Genomic DNA, 9,936 nt, shown 5'->3' on the forward strand with positions numbered 1-9,936 from the left:
GTAAGTATATAAGTTCTTTGGTTTATCTCTTCTCATCCCCCCAACCCCACATCGAGGGATGTCAGTCTGTTCCATGCCTCCCTGCTTCAGGTCTTATTTTATTGGCCAATTCATTCTGCCCATTAGATTCCACAAATAAGTAAGATCATGTTATATTTGTCTTTCTCAGATTGGTTTATTTCACTTAGCATAATAGTCTTCAGGTCCATCCATGCTGTCCCAAAGGGTAAGAGATCCCCCTTTTTTACACCTGCATAGTATTCCATTGTGTAACTGTCCCACAGCTTTTTTAGTCCATTCATCTACTGATGGGTACTTGGGCTGTTTCCAAATTTTAGCTATTATGAATAATGCTGCTATGAACATAGAGGTGCACATATTCTTTCTGATTGGAGTTTTGGGGTTTTGAGGACATATTCCCAGAAGTGGGATCACTGAGTCAAACGGAAGTTCCATTTTTAATTTTTTAAGGAAACTCCATGCTGTTTTCCATAGTGGCTGCACCAGTCTGCACCCCCACAAACAGTGAACTAGTGTTCCCTTTTCTCCATATCCTCGCCAGCATTTGTTGTTTGTTGATTTTTTTATGATAGCCATTCTGACAGGTGTGAGGTGACATCTCATTGGTTTTAATTTGAATTTCTCTGATGATTAGTGACTTTGAGCATTTTTTCATATGTCTCTTGGCCATTTGTATGTCCTCTTTGGAGAAATGTCTATTCAGGTCTTCTGCCCACTTTTTTATTGGATTGTTTGTCTTCCTTTTGTTGAGTAGCCAACACTATTTATTGAATAGACTATCTTTACCCCATTGTATGTTTTTTCCTCCTTTTCAAATATTAATTGACCATAAAGGTGTGAGTTTATTTCTGTGCTCTCTATTTTGTTACATTGATCTATATGTTGGTTTTTATGCCAGTACTATGCTGTTTTGATTATGATGGTCTTGTAGTATATTTTGATATCAGGTAGTGTAATTCCTTTAACTCTGTTCTTCTTTCTCAAGATTTCTGTTGCTATTCAGGGTCCCTTGTGGTTCCCTATAAATTTTTAAAATAGTTTTTCTAGTTCTGTGAAATACTCCACTGCCATCTTGATAGGAATTGTGTTGGAAATATAAATTGCTTTGGGTTAGTGTGGACCTTTTAATGATGTTAATTATTCCTATTCATGAACATGGTATATGCTTCCACCTATTTGTATCCTTTTTAATTTTTTTCTTTGGTGTCTTATAATTTTCAAGTACAGGTGTTTTTTTTTACCTCCTTGGTTAAATTTATTCCTAGGTACCTTATTTTTGTTGCAATAGTAAATGGATTATTTTATTAGTTTTCCTTTTTTGATAGTTCATTATTGGTGTATAAAAATGCAATTGGTTTCTGGATATTTACTTGTATCCTACTACTTTACTGAATTTATTTATTGGTTCTAATAGGTTTTTAGTGGAATCTTTAGGGTTCTCTATATACAGTATCATGTCATCTACAAATAATGACAGTTTTACTTCTTCCTTTCCAATTTGAATGCCTTCTATTTCTTCTTATTGTCTGTATACTATGGCTAGGACTTCCAGTACTCTGTTGATAAAATGACTTTTAAACTAAAGAATGCAGAATCCCCTCTAGCTGGATACTTAATCAGCAAAATAGGGTAGAATAGGCTGGAGAGAAAATTCTTTAGTCCACTGGCCTATTTCATCATTAAGGTATAAATAGCTTTCACCCACTTCTAGTGGTCAATAACCTATGCTGAAAACCCCAACTCAACTCCCTAACTAAGGTTTAGGTGTTGGAAGAGAAAAGGCCTAAGCAGGAAGCTGTCCACAGAGCATCTACTTTCCCTTCCTGATAAATCACTGCAGAGAAACAACACAACAGCTTGGTCTTATTTTCAACTTCTTTCTTCCAGCTATAGGATTTGGAGTACTTATAGGCACAGTTATAATCCCACCATTACACAACCGGTGTGCCCTGTAGTATGTGGAACTTCCCTTAAATAAATCTGAGGAGAGATATGGGAACAGAAACCCACTGAAGTGCTGTCAGAATTTATGCCCTTTATTTAGAGTGAACCAAGAAGAGTGTTTTCTCCGGTAACCTGAGCAAGACAGAACATCACCAACTAGGGAAGAATTTTGAGAAGGCAGAAACATGGAGGCCATTTCAATCCCAAGTCATCACCCCCAAAAAGGAGGGAGCATTGGATAAGGAAGGCAAACCGAGAACTCATATCTTAACACTGTACATGTGGAGGGTTAAGCACAGAGAGAGAAGGGAGATTTAGAAGATAACAAGGAGGAGGTTCAGATGGATGCTGAAAATTGGCAGGAATTTAAGACAATGGACAGCCAGATGTACTAGTGATGCTCATAAGACAAGATCTTTGCATGAGAAAGAAGAAAACAAAAAAGTCCAAGGCATTGGGACTGCCCAGGTAGAAGGAGGCTACTGATTTTTTTGTCCCCAAAGGATATTTAGAATCCAGGGTGTTACAGGCAATGGGATCCGTTACCAGCAGTGAAAGTGAGGAAAGTGCTTTAAATGGTTTCCCCTGATTAAGGTAGCATCCAGGCCCTGGATGCATTTGACATGACAGATAGGAGAACTGAAATTGCTTCTAAAACATCAGGGGAGTTTGACTTGTAGATTAAATTCAAAACACAAAAACCTTAACCAGAAATCTAGCATCTATCTAGGGGTACCAAAGAAAGGAAGGACCTAAAATTTTTAAAATTAGTACCTGGTGAAAGGTTATGCTGGTCTCTCTATGCAAAGGAGTCCCAGTAAGAGGGCAGGAAGAGAATTGTATAGAGGAGCTACATGCTGTGAGTAAAATGGCCTACCGAGTGAGAGGAACCTAATGGAAGTGTGTGGGAAGAGCTGATTAATTAACTGACTTGTATGGAGTCATATAATTATAAACCCCCCACAATTCTATTATAGTGACTCCAGTAGGGGCAGCCATTTACTTCATAGCCCTTGAGCACCTGAATCAACAGTGCATGCAGTGCTCCTTCCCCTTCCATATGAGACCATCATTAAAAATTGACTGGAGATTACAGATCAGACGTGAGAAGTGCATAAAATTGTACTAAGCCAGGAATGTGTGAGATGAAAGGTGGAGGGAGAAAACAAACAGTGACCTCAAGGTGGGGAACCCATTTTTGAAACTGCTTATTGGCCACACAGGTCCCAATGGCCTGTTAAGATGTATTTATATTAATTGCAGTCCACCGCCTCTTCCCAACATATTGCAGAGCTCCTTTAGACTATGGAAATATGACATCTGATATTTGTGGAAAGAGAGAATAGTGACTGAATGATATGTGGTCCAATAGACAGCTGAAGCTGCAAGTTGGATGCAGAACATAAGGGAAAGGACTGAATGTCACAGCTCCTATAAAAGGACATATCACAAATGAGTCAATTTTTATTATATTGTTTGACCTAATGTGCTTGAAATATGGCAAACTGTCCAACGCTATGACACTTAAAAGATTTTGGCCTGACAGTTCCTGATCCCTTCAATATGGGTGGCATTTCATTTAGAAAAATATATGACGCCTGCCAGAAGAGATATAAAGCTGAGAGAGAGAGCCTAGAAAGAGTTAGAGCTCTGTTGGCCTTTTTCTCAACCTTGAGTTGATCTGTCAAGTCTAAATTATATTGTATTTTCACAAAGCCTTTAGTTATTCTTCAAATGTGTTCAGAGAGGGAGTGGTTTATAGGGGTAGAACCCTGAATTATATTCCAACCACCTGAGTTCTATCAAGTGAGAGAGCAAGGAAATGGGTAGCTTAACCTCTCCAAGTCTCAGTTTCACCACTCTATCAAAAGGAGTAAACACCTCATCTACCTCACAAAGTTGTTTTGAAACTCGGCTGAGACAAAATGGATGTGCCTTGTAAACTGAAATGCACTTTATAAATGTAAGGAATTATCATTTATCATCACCATATATCAGGGTCAACAATTTTTTAAAGAGGCAGGTAGTTAATATTTTAGGTTTTGTGCCCACAAAAGGTTCTGTTGCATATTGTTGTTATTGCTTTTAATCACCTTAAAAAAACCAATTCTGAGTTTATAGGCCTTACAAAACAGGCCACTGCCCAGATTTGACCTGTGTACTGTAGATTGCCAGCTTCTGTCCCAGATTATCAACATACCATTGGGCTGATGATCCACCTTCTCTGTATTTTGTAATGTTTCCTAGAAGTCCACTATCTTTAAAAAAATTTTTTTTGTTATCTTTGCCCAAAGACATATTTACTGGTTTTTAGGGAAAGAGAAAGAGAAGCATTGATGTGAGAGAGAAACATCTATCGGTTGCTTCCCATGCGCACCCCAACCAGGGATCAAACCCTCAACCAAAGGTTTGCCCTGACTGAGAATCGAACCCACAATCTTTTGGTGTATGGAACGATGCTCCAACCAACTGAACCATCCGGACAGGGCAGTAAATCTACTATCTTGACTGTAAGACAATAAGGATTACCCAAATCTTTCCATTTTTATTGAGGTAAAATTCACATAACATAAAATTCTCCATTCTAACCATACTAAAGTGTACATTTCAGCAGCTTTTAGTACATTTACAATGTTGTGTGACCATCACCACTATACACTGAGTGGCCAGATTATTATGACCACCTGACATTTGTAGGCAAATTAGCTATAATTTACCACTGAAGTTGCTAGAGGACCAGATCATTATAAACGTCTGAATAGCACAACATACCTAAGTATCGTTGCTGATCAAGTTCATCCTATCATGTTGATGGCGTATCTCAATGGAGATGGCTTCTTCCAACAAGACAATGAGCCGTGCCACGGTGTTTGTATTGTGCAGGAGTGCTTTCAAGAACATGAGGGAGACTTTACCTTGCTTAGGTGGCCCCCACACTCCCCAGATCTCAATCCAACTGAGCATTGGTGGGACGAAGTTCAAAGAGCCATCAGGCAGCTGGTTCCACAACCATCAAATCTCACAGAACTGGACAGTGTTATTTATCAGGCATGGTGTCAGATTCCTCACATCACCTTTCAACATCTCGTGGAGTCAATGCCAAGAAGAATTGCCACAGTACTGATGGGGTGGTCATAATAATCTGGCTGGTCATAGTAATCTGGCCACTCAGTGTATAATTACAGAACATTCTGAGCACCCTGTAAAGAAACCCATACCATGAAGCAGTTGCTTCTTTTTCCCCCTCCCCCAGCCCCTGGCACCCAACAATCTGCTTTCAGTCTCTATGAATTTTCCGATCCTAGAAATTGCATATAAATAAAATCATACAATATATGATTTTTTTGTATCTGATTTCTTTCATTTAGCATAATGGTTTCAAGGTTCATTGATGTTGTAACATGTATCAGTATTTCATTTCTTTACATGGCTAAATAATATTCCACTGTATGAACATTTTTTAGCTATAATTGATGGATATTTGAGTGTTTATACTTTTGGATATTAAAATAATGCTGATATGAACACTTATGTACAAGTTTTTGTGTGGACATATGTTTTCATTTCCCTTGGGTATATACTTTAACAGTGGAATTGCTGGGTCATATGGTAATTCTGTTTAACTTTTTGATACGTGGTTTCCACAATGGCTGCCCCATTTTGCATTCCCACTAGCAATGTATGAGGCTTCCAATTTCTTCACATCTTTACCAGAACTTGTTATTAACTGTTTTGTAAATTATAGCCACCCGAATGGGTGTAAAATGGTATCTCACTGTGGCTTTGCTTTTGATTTGTATTTCCCTGATAACTAATGATGTCATGTGTTTATTGGCCATTAGTATATTTTCTTTGAAGAGATGTCTACCCAGTTTCTTTAAATTGAGTTATTTGTATTTTTTTTTTAGTTCGGTTATAAGAGTTTTGTGTATTCTAGATACTAGACCCTTGTATGTGAGTTGCTTCTCTTTTGCTTCTTTCTAAATTATCTTTGTCTTTTGACAGTTGGATTATAACATATCTTCATTTCTATATCCAAATTTATCCTTCTTGGAGTTCTTGAGCTTATTAGACATGTACATTCATATATTTCATTGTATTGGGGATTGGATTTTTTGGCCATCATTTCTTCAAATATTCTTTCTGCACTCACACTCCTCCCCCGCATCTCCTTCAGGGACATTGTGTGTATAATGTTACACTTGAGCCCTCGACTATGTGGCACAGCTGGTTGGGTGTTGTCCTGTGCACTGAACGGTTGCCCATTTCATTTCTGGTCAGGGCATGTGCCCGGTTGCGGGCTGTATCCCCGGTCAGGGGGTGGTGTTCAGGAGGTAGCCTGGTGTTTCCCTCTCACATTGTTTTTCTCCCTCTCTCCCTTCCCTCCCTCTAAAAACCAATAAATTTTTTTAAAAGGAAAAAGAAAATATGGTACTCTTGATAGTGTTCCACAGGTTTCTGAGGCACTGTTCATTTTTCTTTATTTGTTTTTCCTTTATGCTGCTCACACTGGACTCAAATCCAAGTTCTTTTATTTGTTTGTTATATAAAACATCTATCAGGCCTCAGTCTCCTCATCCAATAAATAGGAGGAATACAACTTACTCTACTAGGTTGTTATAAAAGCTAAAGTACAAGCTAGTAGAGTAACCTAGCAATATATGTTTTTCAAAATACTATTTTGAAAGAGTATCATACTAAACCACTATGGATCATTACTATGTTAGCTTTAATTGGTTTCCAAGAAGAAGGTGGATCTTGAGAGAAATGTGACATAGGACAAGTAAGTTGGATTAAGTAGAGGACAGCAACTTGGATGCTACTCTTTATGTCCTAGGTAACTTGAGAAGCATTAGAATACTGCCTAAGGATAGGGGTAGAATGACAAGGCAAGAAAGACAATATTTTACTTTATAATTTTGTCCTAGATTAATCCAGTGACCACCACTTATAACTTAGTCCCACAGAGTAGTCAAATTCATAATTAAAGGTTGATTTCTCCCTAAAAAAAAAAGCTTCTCAAACACACACACACACACACACACACACACACACACACACGCAAAAACAACACAAAATAAGCAAAAGCAAAAGATCCTTTGCTTATTAAGACCTCAATTAATTTCCCAACTTTCCTCTAAAAATTTCTTGACTAGTCCGATTCACAAAGATTTCTCCATATTTAAACTAACTTTTGTCTGTATCACTATTTTGGCATTAAATCATAAATTGCTTTTGTAACATTGCAGTGTTAACTTTTCATGTATGCCAAGTCAGCTCCTCCTCTACTGCCCCTCCCTTATTTTCTATAATCTCCTTGAAACTGTATTTTAACATGTATTTATAGGCACATAGTAAGCATCTAATAAAATTTTCAAAAATATTTATAGCATTATAAAAATCTATCTCAAAAAATAGATGAAATTCTTTCAGTATCTTCATGTCAAGGCAAATCATTTGAGTGAGGACTAGTTATTTGAGCTCATCTACAAGCTTAATATGCTTCAACAGAGGGCAAGGGTCCTATATAATACTTAAAATGGAGTACAATTCTTTACTATAACCTAAGAAATACTCTTTTAAGGAGAACCCTTCTATCTTCAAGTCCTACTTCTCTCTATTAATCCAGAGGTACTGCCTGCTATATCAAAAGCCCTAGAAACTCTTTTAGCCCAAATAACCCTGGTTTCAAAGTAAACTGTGGCACATTGTGTTCATTCTTCATCTCAGACCTTTTAAGAAGCAACAGAAACTTTGCACTTGCCTATTCTCCCCAGTATATCCAGTCAGTTACCTCTGGGATGCATCAGCTCATCCCTCTAGTATCCAGGCTGTCAGAAAGTGATCATTAATTATAGGGACTCCTTTCCAGCCTCTTGGGTTCCTTACCCCTCTTGATTATATAGGGCAACCTGGACCATTCTACAGAGCTTCTTCCTGCCATCATATTATTGACCCTTAGTTATGAAAGCTTTTTCTTGGAAAGCTGTGTCAAAGGTTAATGTGACTTTTTTCCTCCTCAGATTCATTTTACTGGAAACAAACTCCCCAGAATGCTACGTAGATAGTTATTTATCTTTATAACTTGAAAAGGCCATGTTCATACTAGGGGCTCTGGGTGAATCTTACCATTGTTATTTTTCCTCTGTCACCTCCCACCAGTCTCATCAGCTAAAAAGACCCAAAGCACACTGAAAGAGAGTAGGTTAATGGAATGCAGGGCTTGGCCTTCTGAAGGGCATGGATTCCCCCCACCCTCCAACGGTTTGTCATTGGACACTGGAAAAAAACAAGGACATGGATGGCTCTCTAGGGCTTTTCCATCTTGAATGTGAATGAGCCTGGCCTAGGGTGAATCAATAATGATCTTTGCTTTATGTTTTTCATCCACACTACTATGCTGCTGAGAGCAACATCTCTATTAAAACATGGGCTGGAGGGCAGTTTTATAGTATTGGAAAGGCAGCCACATTTTCTTTCCAGTTTAATATTAACTTGGAATTTTAGCTTAGTACTTTCTCTGAGGCTTGAAGTATTGGGGGATAATGGGTGGTCCACCCTACTATTTCAGAAACCAGATTGTAGCTTCTCCAGGGATGCCTCCTTCATCTGAAAGGACAAAAATGTAAAAATTTCAGTTATGTCCTGAACATGGGAGAGCGTTAAGGCTGGATGGACAGCAAAGACTAGGCCAGCCCTGGAGCCTAGTTCAAAGGCTACATATTCTAAGATTTAATGGTTCTCTCTTTTGTGTTTTCAGATCACTTTAAAAAAACTGAAAATGTTACTTTATTTTTAATTACTCAATTAATACATGAATGCATTCTTATTTTAAAGAATTCAAATGATGCTGAAAAAAAATAAAGACCCATTTACCTACCTTCTTGCCCAGAGGTAATCCTATATAATGAAGAGGTAATATGCAAATTGACCATCACTCCAACACACAAGATGGCTGCCCCCATGTGGTCAAAGATGGCCGCTCCCATGTGGACAGAAGATGGCCATCACAAGATGGCTGGCAGGAGAGGGCAGTTGTGGGAGAACAGGCCAGCAGGGGAGGGCAGTTGGGAGGGACCAGGCCTGAAAGGGAGGGCAGTTGGGGGGACCAGGCCTGCAGGGGAGAACACTTGAGGGGAACCAGGCCTGCAGGGGAGGGCAGTTGGGGGGACCAGCCCTGAAGGGGAAGGCAGTTGGGGGGGACCAGCCCTGCAGGGAGGGCAGTTGGGGGAGACCAGGCCTGCAGGGGAGGGCAGTTGGAGGAGACAAGGCTTGCAGGGAGGGCAGTTGGGGGAGACCAGGCCTGCAGGGGAGGGCAGTTGGAGGAGACAAGGCTTGCAGGGAGGGCAGTTGGGGGAGACCAGGCCTGCAGGGGAGGGCAGTTGGAGGAGACAAGGCTTGCAGGGAGGGCAGTTGGGGGAGACCAGGCCTGCAGGGGAGGGCAGTTGGAGGAGACAAGGCTTGCAGGGAGGGCAGTTGGGGGAGACCAGGCCTGCAGGGGAGGGCAGTTGGGGGGGACCAGCCCTGTGGGGAGGGCAGTTGGGGGAACCAGGCCTGCAGGGGAGGGCAGTTGGGAGTGACTGGGCTGGCAGGGGAGGGCAGTTAGGGGGGGACCAGTCCTGCAGGGGATTGTAGTTGGGGGCAATCGGGCCGGCAGGGGAGCAGTTAGGCATCAATCAGGCTGGCAGGGGCGTGGTTAGGGGCAATCAGGCAGGCAGGCAGGTGAGCAGTTGGGAGCCAGCTGTCCTGTGAGAGGGATGTCCGACTGCCCGTTTCGGTGGGATCAGGCCTGAACAGGCAGTTGGACACCCCTCAAGGGGTCCCAGATTGGAGAGGGTGCAGGCTGGGCTGAGGGACACACACCTTCTCTCCCCCCCACCCTCATGCATGAATTTCATGTACCAGGCCTCTAGTACCTGTTATAAACTTGATGTATCTCCTTTCAGACTTCTTATATGCACATGCAATCAT

This window comes from Myotis brandtii, unplaced genomic scaffold, assembly GCF_000412655.1.
Source record: "Myotis brandtii unplaced genomic scaffold, ASM41265v1 scaffold199, whole genome shotgun sequence".
NCBI lineage: Eukaryota > Metazoa > Chordata > Mammalia > Chiroptera > Vespertilionidae > Myotis > Myotis brandtii.